This window comes from Sminthopsis crassicaudata, chromosome X (assembly GCF_048593235.1).
Source record: "Sminthopsis crassicaudata isolate SCR6 chromosome X, ASM4859323v1, whole genome shotgun sequence".
In the NCBI taxonomy this organism is placed as follows: Eukaryota; Metazoa; Chordata; class Mammalia; order Dasyuromorphia; family Dasyuridae; genus Sminthopsis; species Sminthopsis crassicaudata.
Genome location: NC_133623.1, coordinates 17,769,328 through 17,787,490, shown reverse-complemented (window position 1 = coordinate 17,787,490; position 18,163 = coordinate 17,769,328). Strand labels below are relative to the sequence as shown.

The window sequence follows — 18,163 nt, the reverse complement described above, 5'->3', positions numbered from 1 at the left end:
ACATTTCCAACATATTATAATCTTTCTATCGAGTCATTTTCCCCAACTTACATCTATCTTGACATTTATAGTCTATATCTTTTTGATGTGTATTTGAAATAATTGATCTGGCATATTGCAGAGAAAATAAATGAGGAAAGAATTAGAGTAAAACCTCGCTAATTTGAAATAAAGGACAGCCTGGAAACAAAAAAGCAAAAGTCCAAATTATAGGATTTTTTCAAGTCTGGATTTTAAAATCATTTATGTGAATAATAAGCAGCCCCAGATATTTTGAAGAAAATGGAAGGAAATCTGGGAATATGACAGAAAAGCAGTTTGCCTCTCCCAAACCCAGATTATTGAGAAAATGACCCCAAATGGAGCCAGTACAAAAAGGAGACAAAGAGCATGTCAGAAAATTGTAAAATCTACAGAGCAGAAAGCAGTGTTGTAAAGCAAGAAAAGATGAGGAAGAAGACAGGAATTTTTATTTGGTGGTATGGGATTCCTTTATTTATAAATTTATGTAGGTTGTCCCAAAAGTCTTAGTGTACTTTTGAGCTATTGGGGATAGTGTGTATGTGTGTATATGACAGGATGATAATAAAGAACTTTTCCAGTGGGATGAGGAGAAATTGGGATAGAAGAGGCCAGGACAAGAAATATAGATAGATTGCTGACTAGATTTTTTTTTTTTCCTTTTCTTCCTATGAGAGAAAGTAAACCTTTGGGCTGATGCAAGAGTGCGATAGAACTTTGTGGGAGAGAAGGGATTGGGTCCTATTGAGAAAAAAAAGTGAGTGCTCTAACTGCAATGAGAAGTGACCTTCACAGTGGCACTTGCTTCAGAGACGTCAAAGAGTGGGAGACATGGGAAATGACCTGAAAAGGTAGCAATTAAGAGGTCACCGATGACTTCAGAGAGAGCTGCTTCAGGGAGTGCTGAGGTCACCAGCCATATCACAAGAGGATGAGGTAGATGGTTAGAAAATGGAGGCAGCAATTACAGAGTTAGCTTTCTGGAAGTTTAGCAGTGAAGGCAAAACACCATATAAAATAATAAGTTGGGAAACAGGCCAAGAGATGATTTAGGATTGGGTGAGTTTATTTTTGGTTTTGTTGGGAGTACAGGGGAGATATATACATGTTAGAGTGAAGGGATGAAAAACTATTCCCTGCCCAGTATGGAAATATGTTTTGCATGATTTCATGTGTAACTTATTATATTGCTTACCTGCTAATGGGTGGAAGGGTGGTGGGAGGAAGGGAGAGACTTGGGAACTGAACCTTTTTTTTTTGTTTTTTGGTTTTTTTTAGGAAGAAAAAAGCCAAAGTATTTAATAAGAATTTACTCAACACAGAACCTGCCCCAAGTGCCAGGAATACAAACAGGAAAGCTAGGTTAGTCCTCTTCTCTAGGATCTCACGTCCTAGGAAGATGGGCCAATACATATATGGCAGGTTTCAGTTGTGAGTCCCATGGGAAGATCTGCTGGGCCTAAAGGTGGGGCAGATGCTAATGTATTTTCTTTAGTGTCATCTCAACTGGCAAAAACCAAATCTCTTTCTGATCCTGAACCGCTTGCCACTGCCAAGGCCTTGAGTGGTAGGAATTTGCTCTTCTGGGTCTGCCTTCCTTCAGCAGCTGTGACTGTAGCAACCACGGACGTGGTTGCTAGGTAGCATCTCCACAGGGGTTTCTTCCTGTGATGACTTCAGGAGCTGGCTAAGATGCAGAGCCAGGGGCCTGGGAGATATTGCTGTTCCCAGGTCTTCCCTGACTATTTGTGGCAATAGGTGGTGCGTGGTGGTGGCAGAGGAAGTGGAGCCCCTTCTCTGGGATAGAGGACCTGGATGCAGGATGCAGGACCTGGGATAGAAGCAGAGTCAGAAGCCTCTGAGGCACTTTCTGAGTTTTCTTCATCGCAGTGTGAAAAAAGTAGTCTCAGTGATGGTTTGATCTGCCTTATAGGCAGAGCAACCAGTAAAAATAATGATAATGATTCAGGTGCTTGTGGAATGAATGCTGGGCCAGAACTTTGGCAAGACTTAGCTTCAAAATCATCCCTCAGAAACGTCCTAGCTGTTTATTACTATTTGATCATAGATAAATTGCTGAATCTCTCTGTGCTTCTTTTCTCATCTGTAAAATGGGCAGCATGTACCTACTTCTCAGGGTTGTGAGAATCCAATGAGATGATGTACAAAAAATAGTGGGAAAAGCTGTAGATATGGGTTTCAGTCCCATATGAGAATGCAGGGGTCCTGAAATTATGATTTCTTCCCAGTAATTGTTTGATTTGTATGTATATATATATATATATATATATATATATATATATATATGTTACAAATACCCAAATATCCAGGGTCATGTAAAAATTTGGGGGCAAAGAGGGGTCCTGAGTGGGAAAAGTTTAAGAAGCCCTGGTCTGACTGACACCAATCCGATCAAAATGAACAGTCTAGATAGGTACTTCAATTCCCTTCTTCTCTTGTCAGACAGATAACAAGCAGAAAGACAGACATATAGCTAGTTAACTATTTTGTTTCTCATAAATGAATTCAATCAATCAGTAATCATTTAGTAAGTGCTTGCTGTGTGCTAGGCATTGTACTGAAGACAAACTTTCCAAGTAACAAACTTATATTGTTTAGTTTGGCTTAGAAAGGATTGCGTTACCTTGAAGGGAAATACATCAATAATCTTGCAAGAACAAAAGAGATTTTGATAAATTATTTGTGCCATTTCAATACAAAGAAGAATTAATATCAAGAAGATCATCAACAGAAGCTCTAATTCACTTCAGACTTTTTGGTTCATAAATTGCTTTCTTGTTCTGTGAGGTAAGAAATTGCTTTTATCTCCACTATACTTTGGAACTTGGTGGCAGTGAACACTGTTGAACACGGAACCAGAAAAACTTGAGTTTGAATCCAGCCTCAAATACTTACTAGCTATGTGACCCTGAGCAATTCATTTAACTTTGTTAATATCAGTTTCTCCATCTGTAAAATGAACCAGAAAAGGAAATGGGAAACTGATCCTATATCTTTGCCAAGAAAAAGACAGAACCAAACCCAACTGAACAACAAAAATGCTTCTTGTTCAACATTAGAAATTGTCCTCATTACACTAAATGCAGCTTATGATACTTCCCCTACTATTACATATATTGAGATGGAGAGTGCCTATAAAAAGATATTAAAGTTAAATGACTTGCTCCATATTTTATGAGTTTATCTTACTACAGTGGCATTGATAATGTTTCATGTTCTTCATATCATTACCCTTTACATTTGAATTTGATTCCATTGACCAAAGCATCAAGTTTTATAATGCACGCATTTGTGTGTGTGTGTGTGTGTGTGTGTGTGTATGTGTACGTGTACTTGACACAAAACATACATAAATATGGTCAACTTACCAAAATCAGCAAGTCTCTTATTGTCCAAAGGAATATTAACAAATGAGAATATAATCTAATGCTGCATTAATATTGGACTAGCAGATTACTTCCACTGCCTAGCATAGTGTATTTAATATAAGAATGGTTAATAGGTGTTTGTTAAATTAAAGTGACAAGTCATCAATTCAAAACTCTTATCCCATCCACATCATATTTCACATCCTTTTCAGCCATATACTGTGGCCTTCTTGTGCTTGATAAATCTTGCCTTCCTTCCTTCCTTCTTTCCTTTACATCCTCCCTCCCTCCTTTTCTTCTTCCCTTCCTTCCTTCCTTCCTCCCTCCCAAGAAGAGACTGGTTTTTTTTCTCATGAGTTAAAGCTGTATCTGAGCCTAGCCTTGTCGTCTTGCTTAGAATTAAACCACCATACAACACAATTATCACATGTCTTTCCTCCCAGGACCTTACACAAGAAGAATTGGACTCCTAACAATGTTAAATTATGATCTGTGTTGTCATTATTCCCTTCCTTCAAATGTTTTGCCCCATCTGAAAACATTTATGGTGAAACTTCTTTTTTTTTTTTGCTTTTCTTCTCCATACACCTACATGCAGGACACGTCTTCATGACATTAATATTTGTGAAATGCGGGGCAGCTAGGTGGCATAGTGGATAGAGCACCAGCCTTGAATTCAGGAGGACCCGAGTTCAAATCTGAACTCAGACACTTAACACTTCTTAGCTGTGTGACCCTGGGCAAGTCACTTAACCCCAGCCTCAAAAAAAAAAAAAATTGTGAAATGCCTCTTAATGCTGGGACCAGTCCTGCCCTCCCAGACAGAGCTATCTGTTGAGTGAATGAATGAGTTCTAACAGAATCTTAGCTTTAATTATATGGCCCTCTTCTCTCATAAGGCTGTATAAACCATTGACTATTTTCTCTGGACATCTTTTTCAACCCCTCCTTTGTCTTTAATTTCCACAGAGCAGTTTGAAACTTCTACCTAGTTTGAAGAACCATTTTTTCACCTTTGCCTTTTTTATGATCTCTTAAGGATACAAACTCAGTAGAAACTGGGCTGCATCAAAGGGTACACATACTTTGATAACTCTTTGGACCTTGTTCCAAATTGCTCTCCAGAATAGTAGGATCAGTTCACAACTCCACCAACAATGTATTAGTGTCCCACTTTCCCCATATCCCTTTTAACATTTATCATTATCTTTTCCTGTCATCTTAGGCAATCTGAGAGGTGTGAGCTGATACCTCAGTTTCTTAATTTACATTTCTTTAATAGTGATTTAGAGCATTTTTTCATATGACTAGAAATGGTTTTAATTTTTTACCTGACAATTGTCTATTAATGTTATTTGACTATTTATCAGTTGGAGAATGGCTTGTATTCTTGTAAAATTAAGTCAGTTTTCTACATATTCTAGAAATGAGGCTTTTTTCCCAACCCTTGGATGTAATTTTTTTTCCTGGGTTTCTGCTTCCCTTATAATCTTGTCTGCATTGGTTTTGTTTAAACTTTTTAATTTAATATAATCAAAATTATCCCTTTTGCATTTCAGAATGTTATCTAGTTTTTCTCTGGCCATAAATTCCTTCCTTCTCCACTGATCTGAGTCCACAGATTATATCCTTTGTTATTCTAATTTGCTTATGCTATCACTCTTGTCTAAATCTTTAACCTATTTTGACTTTATCTTGGTATTGGGTATTAGGTGTTGGTCAGTGCCTAGTTTCTGCCATACTATTTTCCAATTTTCCCAGCTATTTTTGTCAAATAGTTCTTATCCCAGAAACTGGGGTCTTTGGGTTCATCAAATATAGATTTCTATGGTCATTGATTACTGTGTCTTGTGAACCTTACCTATTCCACTGATCAACTACTCTATTTCTTAGGCAGTCCCAAATAGTTTTGATGACTGCTGCTTTATAGTACAGTTTTAGGTCTTTTACATCTGCAGCTTTAAATCTTAATAAAAATATTTAACTTGCTGATCTTCTTTGTTCATATCATGAAGTGATTTTGTAAAAATATAGGAGAAACTTTATTTTAGCATCTTTATTTTTCAGTATCTATGGATAAACTTAATGTGTGAATAAGAAAATTGTTCTATGTATCAATGACGGCTAAGTTCCCAACCTTAATTAAGCCTCCTTCTGATTGCCATTTTAAAAATTGTCTTATTCTGCTAAACTGACAAAATTGTGGGAACTCATTTTATAAAAATACATAGGATATACCAATGAAAGCTGAAGTGGTCATGACTGAAATTGTGTTACCCAGACTTAATAAAGACAGAATACTATTAAAGTGTATAGAGGAAATAAAATGTATATACATACACATACAACATATAATAAATTTATATAAAAACTTTCTTGATCAGGCTGGGCAAAGAAGGTGTGTCAAATATACCCATAAAGGTCCAAGAAAGAATTGCCTCTAAGAAGTCAGAAAACAATTGACACAAAAAAATAGAGGAGTTGAGTAGAATTTTAGGGGGAAAAAATCTGGTGCTCCAGTGCAGCATTTACTGAACTTAAATTGGAAGAGGTATACATAATTCTCAGCCTTGCATCACATTTTATTGATTTTTGGACCTTGAGAAAATTTCTTCACATAATAAATATTAACAAAGGGAGTCATACCATTCGGATCCTAACCAAAATCTGAAATTCTTACCAGGTTAAATAAATGACTAAAAAACAGCTCAGTGAAGTTATTTCCACCCCACAAAGTCAGTAAGAATTATCTCCATTAAAAGAACAATGTTAGTACAGAACAGATACTACCCAGCCATCCTATCATCAGTAAAGGTTAGAGACATGTGTAACTCCTGCATGTCAAGTCTCTGTGTTGATGTAAGTGGCACAAGAGCAGGGCCACTGAGGAAGATCCAGACAGATTTAGAAAACCACAGATTGGAGTGTGGAGAGAGAGTGAAGCCTCAAAATGGGGATCTTGGAAGCCTTGAGGGAGGAAGCCTGCAGGGAACAGTGAAAAACCCCAAAGGAAAAGAATTGTAGAAGAAATGCTTTAGAAAATTGAAATTGTAGCTTAGAAGACTGAAATGGTAAACTTAATATTGGAAGGAGAAAATATGTTACTTGGCAGCAAGCAAGCCAGCCAGTCAGCCAGTCCCTGTGCAACAGGCTGGAGTGATAATGGAAGGATATATGTAGCTTGCTTCACTGTGTTGGGAGGGAGCAAGCAGAAGGACCCTGGAAAAGGAGAGGAGAGGTTAGAAAAGGCCTTGTAATGTAACTTCCCTGAGTCTGGAAATGAAAGTCCCAAGGGAAATAGCCTCACAGAAGAGGGAGGGAAAGGAAGGAAGAGGAAGGGAAGAAGGAAGATATTGTTCATTAAATTAAAACAAAATCAAGATTAAAAAATATAAGAATTTAAGGGATATAAAAAATTTAATCTTATGTCAAAAGAATTGGATACCTAAAAACATGATAAATTTAGGTCTAGACAGTACTTTTCAAGAAATACTAGATTAAAATGGGCCCAGATGTCTTAGAACATTATTTCTGCAAAATGAAAGATCATCATATCCAAAATCCACAGCCTCCCACATCAAAGAGAAACTACTTCAAGCATCAAAAAAAACCAGTAATGGCAAGTACTGAGGAGCCAAATGGGATCACAAGACCTAGAAGCTCATACTACAAACAAGAGGAGATCATGGAAAACAAAACAATAACTATTTCAAAGAGTCAAAAAATACAACTTACTGTCTAAACCTGAGTATATGGAAAATGTTTTGTGTTGTATATGAAAAGTCTTTGGGAGTTCAGAATTGGGAGAAAATTAATGGAAAATAGAAAAATTAAATAGAATTTAATTTTCCTTATGTGACTTATTTTCACAGACCTCAAGATCATGACAGACCAAAATCATAATTTCTGCTAATTAGTGCTTGTGCCCTAAAAGCTCTTCAAAACAATCTCTGTTTGAGAAAAATGGATTTTTAATGGAATAAGACTTGTAAGCATTTCAGGGGAAATGTTTTAAAATGGACTTTTTAATGGAATAAGACTTTTAGACCAAGGCTAAGTGGAACTTTTAAATAACATGAGTCAATTTAGAGGGGAAGGTACATTATCTGAGGAAAAAGTGGTTTATGTTAGGAGAACAGATAGGGAAAGAAGAAACAAGTGTTCCTTCAGAACCATCGAAGACTTTTGAGGGAAGTTTTAGGGTAGGGGCAAACAGTGAGGGTATTCTGTTCTCAGAGTTTTAAAAGGAAGAGAAAGATGATGAAGAGAAAGGAATGGTAAAAATAAATAAATAAACTACATGAGTTTAGAAAGGTTTGCTCTTTGGGTTTATGAGAAAAAGAAAGTATACTTGTAAAATGGAGGAAGGGCTACATAGAAGAGATGAAACTCCATTGCATTCCGCCCATCCTGGGAATCAGTATCAAGTGACCTCCAGCTTAAAAAGAGAAAGAATTGAAAACCTTATACCACCAGAGTCTTATGTAAATTAATCTATACTAATAATGTAAAAAGGAAACTATTATTCCTCAAACTTTGGAGTACCTGGGGTATGGAGGAAGGGATCAATTAGCATCAGACAGCATTTGTTCTTATCTGAAACAGACAAAAGAGAGCCATTGAACATATTCATTGCTTCTGAGAATCTTGATTTCTTCCAATGAAGAATATTCCTTGCCTGGCTATTTTGTAAGTGATCTTGCCTCCCTTCCATGACTAAACTCATTGAAGAAAATTCTATAACCAAATAATTTTGGTTCCTGAAATTGTCTTTCTCAGTTTTCTTCTAAACCCTGAATGCTGACTTCATGACCAGTAGGAACTTTGGAATATTGTATAGGACTTTTCCCAGAATTTCAAAAACCGATTCTAACAGCACCCTCATGTTTGTTCCCTTCTGGGAGATGATGTGCATGATGATGTGCTATTTGAATTATTTATATGTGAGGTTGTTTGGGTTATTGTTGTTGATTGTTCATTTGAATATTCTGTATCTTCTCCACTTTCTTAGTAATAAAATAAAGACTGCCCTATACTCAGCAATATGTTTGTAGGACCTTGAGCTATTATGGGAATTTGAGATTCCATTATCCACATTGGGGAAAATCTAGACTCAAAGTATAATACGAGTGCTTACAGATTTCTTTTTTTTTTTTTTTTAATTATTATTATTATAACTTTTTATTGACAGAACATAAGCCTGGGTAATTTTTTTACAGCATTATCCCTTGCACTCACTTCTGTTCCGACTTTTTCCTTCCCTCCCTCCACCCCCTCCCCTAGATGGCAGGCAGTCTTGTACATGTTAAATATGTTATAGTATATCCTAGATACAATATATGTGTGCAGAACCGTCCAGTTCTCTTGTTGCACAGGGAGAATTGGATTTAGAAGGTAAAACATAATTGAGGAAGAAAAACAAAAGTGCAAACAGTTTACACTCATTTCCCAGTGTTCCTTTTCTGGGTGTGCCTGATCCTGTCCATCATTGATTAATTGGAACTAAATTAGATCTTCTCTTTGTCCAAGATATCCACTTCCATCAGAATCTATCCTCATACAATATTGTTGTTGAAGTGTATAATAATCTCCTGGTTCTGCTCATTTCACTCAGCATCAGTTCATGCAAGTCTCTCCAGGTCTCTCTGTATTCATCCTGCTGGTCATTTCTTACACAACAATAATATTCCATAACATTCATGTACCACAATTTACTTAGCCATTCTCCAATTGATGGGCATCCATTCATTGTCCAGGTTCCAGCCACTACAAAGAGGGCTGCCACAAACATTTTGGCACATACAGGTCCCTTTCCCTTCTTTAGTATCTCTTTGGGATATAAGCCCAGTAGAAACCCTGCTGGGTCAAAGGGTATGCACAGTTTGATAACTTTTTAAAGCATAGTTCCAAATTGCTCTCCAGATTGGTTGCATTCGTTCACAACTCCACCCACAATGCATAAGTATCCCAGTTTTCCCACATCCCCTCCAACATTCATCATGATTTTTTCCTGTCATCTTAGCCATTCTGACAGGTGTGCAGTAGTATCTCAGTGTTGTCTCAATTTGCATTTCTCTGATCAATAGTGATTTGGAACACTCTTTCATATGAGCGGAAATCGTTTTAATTCCATCATCTGAAAATTGTCTCTTCATATCCTTTGACCATTTATCAATTGGAGAATGGCTTGATTTCTTATAAATTAGAGTCAGTTCTCTATATATTTTGGAAATGAGGCCTTTATCAGAACCTCTAACTGTAAAAAATTTTTCCCAGTTTGTTGCTTTCCTTCTAATTTTGTTTGCATTAGTGTTGTTTGTACAAAGGCTTTTTAATTTGATGTAATCAAAATTTTCTATTTTGTGATCAGTAATGATCTCTAGTTCTTCTTTGGTCACAGATTCCTTCCTCCTCCACAAGTCTGAGAGGTAAACCATTCTATATTCCTCTAATTTGTTTATGATCTCGTTCTTTATGCCTAAATTGTGGACCCATTTTGATCTTATCTTGGTATATAGTGTTAAGTGTGGATCCATTACTAGTTTCTGCCATACTAATTTCCAGTTTTTCCAGCAGTTTCTGTCAAATAGTGAATTCTTATCCCAAAAGTTAAGATCTCTGGGTTTGTCAAACACTAGATTGCTATAGTTATTGACTATTTTGTCTTGTGAACCTAACCTATTCCATTGATCAACTAATCTATTTCTTAGCCAATACCAAATGGTTTTGGTAACTGCTCCTTTATAATATAGTTTTAGATCAGGTACAGCTAAGCCACCTTTATTTGATTTTTTTTTTTCATTAATTCTCTTGAAATTCTTGACCTTTTGTTCTTCCATATAAATTTTGTTATTTTTTCTACATCATTAAAATAGTTTCTTGGGAGTCTGATTGGTATGGCACTAAATAAATAGATTAGTTTAGGGAGCATTGTCATCTTTATTATATTCACTCAGCGTATCCAAGAACACTTAATATTTTCCCAATTATTTAAATCTGATTTTATTTGTGTGGAAAGTGTTTTGTAATTTTGCTCATATGGTTCCTGACTTTCCTTTGGTAGATAGATTCCCAAATATTTTATGCTATTGACAATTATTTTGAATGGAATTTCTCTTTGTATGTCTTGCTGTTGAATTTTGTTGATGATGTATAAAAATGCTGAGGATTTATGTGGATTTATTTTGTATCCTGCAAGTTTGCTAAAGTTATGAATTATTTCTAATAGCTTTTCAATAGGATCTCTGGGATTCTCTAAGTATACCATTATATCATCTGCAAAGAGTGATAGTTTGGTTTCCTCATTACCTACTCTAATTATTTTAATTTCTTTCTTGACTCTTATTGCCAAGGCTAGCATTTCTAATACAATATTGAATAATAATGGTGATAGTGGGCAACCTTGTTTCACTTCTTGATCTTACTGGGAAAGGTTCCAGTTTTTCCCCATTACGTATGATGCTTTCTGATGGTCTTTAGCATGTATTGACTATTTTAAGGAAAAGTCCATTATTCCTATACTCTCTAGTGTTTTTAATAGGAATAAGTGTTGGATTTTATAAAATGTTTTTTCTGCATTTATTGAGATGATCATAAGGTTTTTGTTAATTTGGTTATTAATATGGCCAATTATACTGATAGTTTTCCTAATATCAAACCAGCCCTGCATTCCTGATATAAATCTTACTTGATCATAGTGTATTACCCTGGGGATGACTTTCTATAATCTATTTGCTAATATTTTATTTAAGATTTTTGCATCAATATTCATTAAGGAAATTGGTCTATAATTTTCTTTCTCAGTTTTCGATCGACCTGGTTTAGGTATCAGTACCATGTCTGTGTCATAAAAGGAGTTTGGTAGGACTCCTTCATCCCCTATTTTTTCAGATAGTTTGTATAACACTGAAGTTAATTGTTCATTAAATATTTGGTAGAATTCACATGTAAATCCATCTAGTCCTGGGGATTTTTTCTTAGGGAGTTGATTAATAGCTTGTTCTATTTCTTTTTCTAAAATGGGACTAGTTAAGCAATTTACTTCCTCCTCTGTTAATATATGGGAAGCCTATGTTTTTGGAGATAGTCATGCATAAAGTTGGGTAAAGTAACTCCTAATTATTGCTCTAATTTCCTCTTCATTGGTGGAGAGTTCTCCCTTTTCATTTTTAAGACTAACAATTTGATTGTCCTCTTTCCTTTTTTTAATCATATTTACTAAAGATTTATCTATTTTGTATGTTTTTTCATAAAACAAACTCTTAGTTTTATTTACTAATTCAAAAACTTTTTTACTTTTAATTTTATTAATCTCTCCTTTTATTTTTAGAATTTCAGGTTTGTTATTTGATTGGGGGATTTTAATTTTCTCTTTTTCTAGCTTTTTTAGTTGCAAGCCCAATTCATTGATCTTCTCTTTCTCTATTTTTTGCACATAAGACTCTAGAGATATAAAATTTCTCCTTATTACTATTTTGGCTGCATTCCACAAATTTTGGTATATGTTATCTTATTATTGTCATTCTGTTGGATGAAATTATGAATTGTGTCTATGATTTGCTGTTTCACTGGCTCATTCTTTAGGATCAGAATATTTAGTTTCCAACTAATTTTTGGTCTATTTTCCCCTGGCCTTTTCTTGCATGTAATTTTGATTGCCTCGTGATTTGAGAAAATGCATTTGCTATTTGTGCCTTTCTGTATTTGATTTTGAGGGTTTTATGGTCAGTGTTTATATAGGTTCCATGAACTCCCGAGCAGAAAGTGTACTCCTTTCTGTCTTTCAATTTTCTCCAAAAGTCTATCATACCTATCTTTTCTAAAATTCTATTGTCTAGTTCTAATTTCTAGTTCTGAGAATTTGCTTGCTACACCACTTGGTACATATATGTTTAATATTTAGTATATGTTTAGTATTGCTTAATTATCTACGGTACCCTTTAGCAAGATATAGTTTCCTTCCTTATCTGTTTTAATTAGATTAATTTTTGCTTTTGCTTGATCTGAGATCAGGATGGCTACCCCTGCTTTTTTTATTTTACCTGAAGCATAATAGATTCTGCTCCAACCTTTTATCTTTACTCTGCTTTAAATGTGTTTCTTGTAAACAACATATTGTAGGATTCTGACTTTTAATCCATTTTTCTATCTGCTTCTGCTTGTTGGGAGAGTTCATCCCATTCATATTTACAGTTAGAACTATTAATTCTGTATTTCCTACCATCTTATTATCCCTAGATTATATTTTTGTCTTTCCTTTTCCCCTTTCCCTCCTCCCCAGGATTTAACTTTGTGAGCACCACTTGCCTCAAGCAGCCCTTCCCTTTTGGAGTCCTTCCCCTTTCCTTATACCTTTCCCCTCCTATTTCTGTTTTTCCTTCTATTTAGCCTACTGCTTCCCTTTTTGCCTTTCTCCTCTTACTTTTCAGTAAGGTGAGAGAAGTTTCTCTGTAAACCAGAAATGTCTAATATTTTCTCTTTGAGCCAAATCTGATGAGAGTAAGATTCACACAATGTTCTTTCCCTTCTCTTCTTTCTTTCAAATATAATGGATTCCTTTGCATCTTTATGAACTGTAATTTCCCTCATTTTAGCTCAACTTTTTCTCTTTTTTCTGGTAAAATTCCCTTTCCGCTTCTAGTTCCGCTAGTGAAGAAATGAACTCAACTTTTTGTCTAGAAGCTGACAGAAAGTGAATTTGTGGCACCAAACCCATCTCTGAAACCCAGCAGCTCTAGGAATCGGTACGTTAAGGAGTTTGCCTAACAGAGAAATACAGTATTTTGCACATAGCATATGGAGTGTGATCTGTAGAACTGAGTTTCTCTCAAAGTAAGTGTCCAATGCCTTTGAATGTCCCCTATCATTTCAGTGAAATATCCAGGTAACAAAATGATTTTTTCTCTCTGCTTTTCAGTGTTTCTTCAGGCCAACCTTAAGCAAAATGGTAGGCCATCTGGACCCTTCAAATTGACAGGAGGAACCTGCTTCATCAGTTGAACTGTCCTGCGTTTTAAACCAGTCCTGGCCAGCCTGTGGAAATTTTCAGGTAAGTGGGAAACCTCTGCCTTTTCTATGGTTTTTGCTGTTGATATGACACACATATTTCAGGTTTCATGTCACTTTCTGTTACTTCCCAGACAACAGATCAGAGGTACATATAATGATGACGAAAGAGATCAATAGTTATTGAAGCCCAGTCACTTACTCCAACCAGCCATTAGACTTCAATTAAATTTGAGAAAGGGCGTTTACTAGGATGTATATAAAGTGGCTACAGAATATCTTTCCAAATATGCAGAGTACACACACTCTCCTTCAAATATACATAGTAACCAAAGGAAGAAGTGAGATGGTGGATGAGAGTGAATCGCATGTGTAAAGAGACCAGTGACTCCCTTCTGGAGTCTCCCACCAACATTCTGTCTTTCTTCTGAAATTTGTCTGTATTTGGCCTACGTGTATCTTTTAGTCCTCTAGATACATTCATTGCATATGACTGATGTTGAAGGTAGAGGATGAGAAGGGGATCTTGTCCAAGATCTGATCGATGCTCTTAGTGCTTGCCCGAAAGAACTGCTGCAACTTGCTCGCTATTTCAACCCCCCAGCTATTGTGGTTTGCCTAGCCGGTATCAATCTTCCAGCTTAGGTCCTGGTCAAAGATGAATTGAACAAAGAAAAAGGCTCACAGGATATATACGTATTTTTCAAAACCTCATGCTGTCTATTGATGGTTGATAAATGTATTGGTATTGGTATTGGAAGTAGGGAGCTCCTGTCTCTTTACCTGAATATAACTTCTAGTTTTATGATCTGAGCACCCAAAGTAATTGCTTATTTCCATCTTAGCAACCTACCCAGACATCCAACTAAGTGTCGCCTCTGGGATTAGCTCCCATTTTCACTAGAGATAGATAGATATAGAAGTAGATAGAGCTAATAGAGATAACTATGGCTAGGTGCTGAGATATAGATACAGAGATAGAGATATACTTACAGAGAAAGAATATATATTGATTACATAAGTGTGATGAAAGCCAACTTGGAGCTCTAAAGAAACATTTCTTTTTCAAGATGGCATTCAAAAGGGAGGCTCAGCCTCTTGGATGACTGTGGATCTGACCCCCATTGCTAAGGCTCCTTTGCTGACTGTACAGCCACTTGATACCATAAGAGACAACCAAGAGCAGTTGTTTCTCTATGTATTTAAACATATCTAAATACGAAATTTTGGTATGGTTGATATTTGGGTGTATAGGGAAGTGATTTTGGCGGGGGTGAGGTGGAGGGGTGGGACAGTGCAGGAACAAACACCAGACTTTTCAGTATATTTCAATGTGTTATGAAGCATAGGTTTTATATGTCTTCCAAAGTGATGTGTGTGGAGAGAAGTGATATTTATAATTTTTTGAAAATCTCTTCATCAGAGAATCAGGTGACTTCACCCTGACCTGGGGCTCAGCCCCAGCCTCTGTAACCGTGGCTAGTTCCCTTAAGCTCTGTGAGCTATATAGTAGTCCTAGTGCTATTACATTCTCTCTTCTCGTTAGCAAAACGACATTTAAGAGTAGCAGAAGAATTTGTCAACATGATTGGTAGCGTGAGTTTTCCCTCACTGGGTGATGGGCACTGCATCGTCATCTTATTCTTGATCTTAAATCTGGGTGTTTTGGGCTATAGGACGGTGCCATAAATGTAGGAAGCAGTTTTTTGTTTTGTTTTGTTTTGTTTTTTATGGCCTGTATGGGTATAAAGAGCCATTGATTAGGAAGATCAGACTCATCCAGAGAGACTTAGTTTAAGATGATAACACCAAGACTACACTGGAGCACTTTATCCCTTTGGCCGGCATTGAAAACCTGTCGAGATGACTCAATGTGAAGCTTACAAGTGACTTTGGAGAGTTAGGTGTGTGCAGTCTGGGAGCAGGGCCATCTGAGGGCAAGAGAAGTGGGGAAAGGAGTTCTGAAAGAGGGCTGGGCAAAGGAAGGTGGAGCATAAGATCTCTGAGGGGTCTGTCAAGTTGCAGGCCTGGCCCTTAATTAGCATGCCTTAATGAGACCATTCTCCTTTTTGAGCTTCAAGTTCTCTGTGTGTGACATATATGGACTTTTTCTCTCTTACACCATTGGATGCTCCGTCCTTACTTGGTTAGCCCGCTGTGGTATCTGTGGAAGTTCTCACAAAGGTATAGGTCGCATCCTGGGTGGCAGGCAGTTGAGCCATGTGAAGGAAATACTTTATCTTCCCGTCGGTCTTGTCAGGGTAGGTTGGTGCTTTCTCCTCCCTTTTTCCCCGTCTTTTGTGGTTTTGAGATTTTGAGTTGGAGTTGACCCCAGAGCCTGGCTAGGTGGCCACAAAGTCACTGGGAAACAAGAAATCTTCAAGTCTTGAAGTTTCACCAGTCCCTCACTGCCCCCACCCCTCATCTCCCAAAGTGTGATTTCTAACCTCGACTTTGCAGCAAGGATATTTTTAGCAGTGCTCAGTATTCCCCTGGGATTTGAGGAAGAGATAGAAAACAGGTCATTTAGTAGCAGTGTCACTTACAATTAGATGTAATGGGGCTAATCGGCAGACCAGCTCCGGCCTGGAGCAGGGGGATCTGGGACTGGGGGGTTCGATTAGCTTCTCGTCTCAGGATCTTTGTGCCTCCATCTCAGAACCCAGCAGAAAAAGCCCTTCAACCTTATATCTGATTCCTCTTGAGGGTCTATCCAAAAGGGGAAGAAAGTTACTTAGCACGGTGTCCACTGTTTTTCTTCCCCACCAAAAAAATGTTTAAAACGCAAAAGACTCCTAAGGAAGCACATGGTAGCCAAGACTTAAATCAGAGTTGGGAAATTGATGATCCTCTCCAGGGGAGTTGATTCATTAAAACTAAGGCTTGCTAAGTGGGATTGTTACATTCTATTTCACCAGCTCTCTGTGCCCTGTGCAAATCACTCCCTGAAGATTCATGTCTTCTGGCAAGGCTGGCCACGACTTGGGCCAAGCCTCTCATCAGAGAGCTGTCATCTCTTTGGAATCACGTTTGCAGGAGATACGGGGGCACTTTGTCCCCCATCGAAGGATAGTTGGAGCTACCTAAAGAATTCAAGGTCTTCTGTGTTTCTCAAAACCCCTCCCAAAAAGGACCTCTTTGCCAATCACCTAATCTCAGGAAAAGAAAAACAAAGTATATGAATTATACAGAGACCCGAGCACATACTCTTGTTTTCATGTGTGAGCAGCCAGCACAGGTAGGTTTGGGGGGAGTTTTCTTCCCCTCAATCAAAGAGAGTCTCACAGAGTGTCACAAGCTCAGTAGGCAAAAAGAGAAGAGGCAAGTGAGAAAAGTTGGCCCCTTGTGGCAGATGGGCAATTCTTTCAACTCAGTAACTGATGAAAGGGACTTTGCTTCAGTATCCCAAAGCATGAGCACTTGAGCGCTTAGGCCCAACTGCCAGGAAAAGGAGCCAGGGAAGCTCAGCTTAGGTCCAGAGGTGCTCCATTGCAGATGTACCAGAGCCCTCCATCGCAAAAATGGAGCTAGTCTCTGAAAATAAGGTAGAGTAAAAATCCAGCCACATCAATTCCGATCCATTAACCAATAGCAGGGGAATGGTAATTGTCTACCATATTGCTTAGCTTTTTAAAGACCCAGGTCAGAGTCTTGGGACATGCTTTTGGTGAGGAGGAATGGTAGAGATGAAGAGCCGACAAAAGAGACAGAGAAAGAGCAGTCAGACAAGGAAGAGGAGCAAGAAAGAAAAGAAAGTTTCCAAAACCCAGAGAAGAAAGGGGACCCCAGAAGAGATGGTGTTCAGCAGTGTTACAGGATGCAGAGAAGTCCAGAGGGATTTGAGAATGGGGCCCTATGGCTGGGCAGTTCATTGAGAGTCTTTGGTAATTTCCCTCAGAGAGAGAGAAGAAAGGCTAGCAGGGTGTTGATTGTTGACAGGTCTTCTGCAAGTTTAATTGAGAAAGGAAGGAAGGAAACAAGCATTCATTAGTTGCCTACTATGTCAGGCACTGTATCTAAGTGCTTTGCCGGTTTTATATTATTTGACCTTTTCAGCTACTCTGAGAGGTAGATGTTTTATTATCCTTATTTATTGGTGAAGAAAGCAAAGCAGACAGAATTTAAGTGCCTTGCCCAGAGTCATAGAGCTAGTAAATGTCAGTAGTAAAAGTTCAGAATTGAACCCCCGTCTTTCCGACTCTACAGCTAGTGCTCTATCCACTGGGCCACCTGGCTTTCCCTAGGAAGCAGAATACGGGTACAGAATAGTGGCTGGTGGGCATGGGAGGATCTACTGAGGGAATCATTTTTTGTAAGGATAGGGGTGGGACCTAAGCATCTTTATAGTCAGTAGATAGGGAGAACTTAAGAGAATATGGTAGGAGGATCAATCTGCAGGAGAGAGGCAGGAGAGAATGGGATCAAAGGTACATGGGAAGGGTTAGCATCTTAGAGCAGAAGGGCTCCCTTGTCATTAAATAAGAAGTTGGTTGGAAACGATTGTCAGGTGGATGTAAAGCCAATAGGAAGTTCCCAGTGAAGGGGAGCCATTATTGTTTGTTTATTGATGAAGTAGAAAGCAAAGTGTTCAGTAGAGAGAACTGGGAGAAGTGTTATAGGAGGCGGGCTGAGGAGAGAATAAAAGGTTTGTAATGGTTTCCCTGGGGCACGGGAAAGGGAAGCAATGAAAAAGAATGAGAGGGCTGCTCTGCTGTGGAGCAAAATTGGGATGAGCTTAACAAGCAGAA

The 18,163-nt window shown here is 37.7% G+C and overlaps 1 long non-coding RNA gene across 1 annotated transcript in view; it reads left to right on the top strand.

The window, feature by feature from the left end:
• LOC141548395 (uncharacterized) overlaps positions 1-18,163 on the top strand; it is a 273,611-nt gene that overhangs the window by 233,589 nt on the left and 21,859 nt on the right. Inside the window, exon 10 of the long non-coding RNA XR_012483927.1 lies at positions 13,327-13,458. This is a non-coding gene — a long non-coding RNA (uncharacterized LOC141548395). The remainder of the gene's footprint in view (positions 1-13,326; positions 13,459-18,163) is intronic.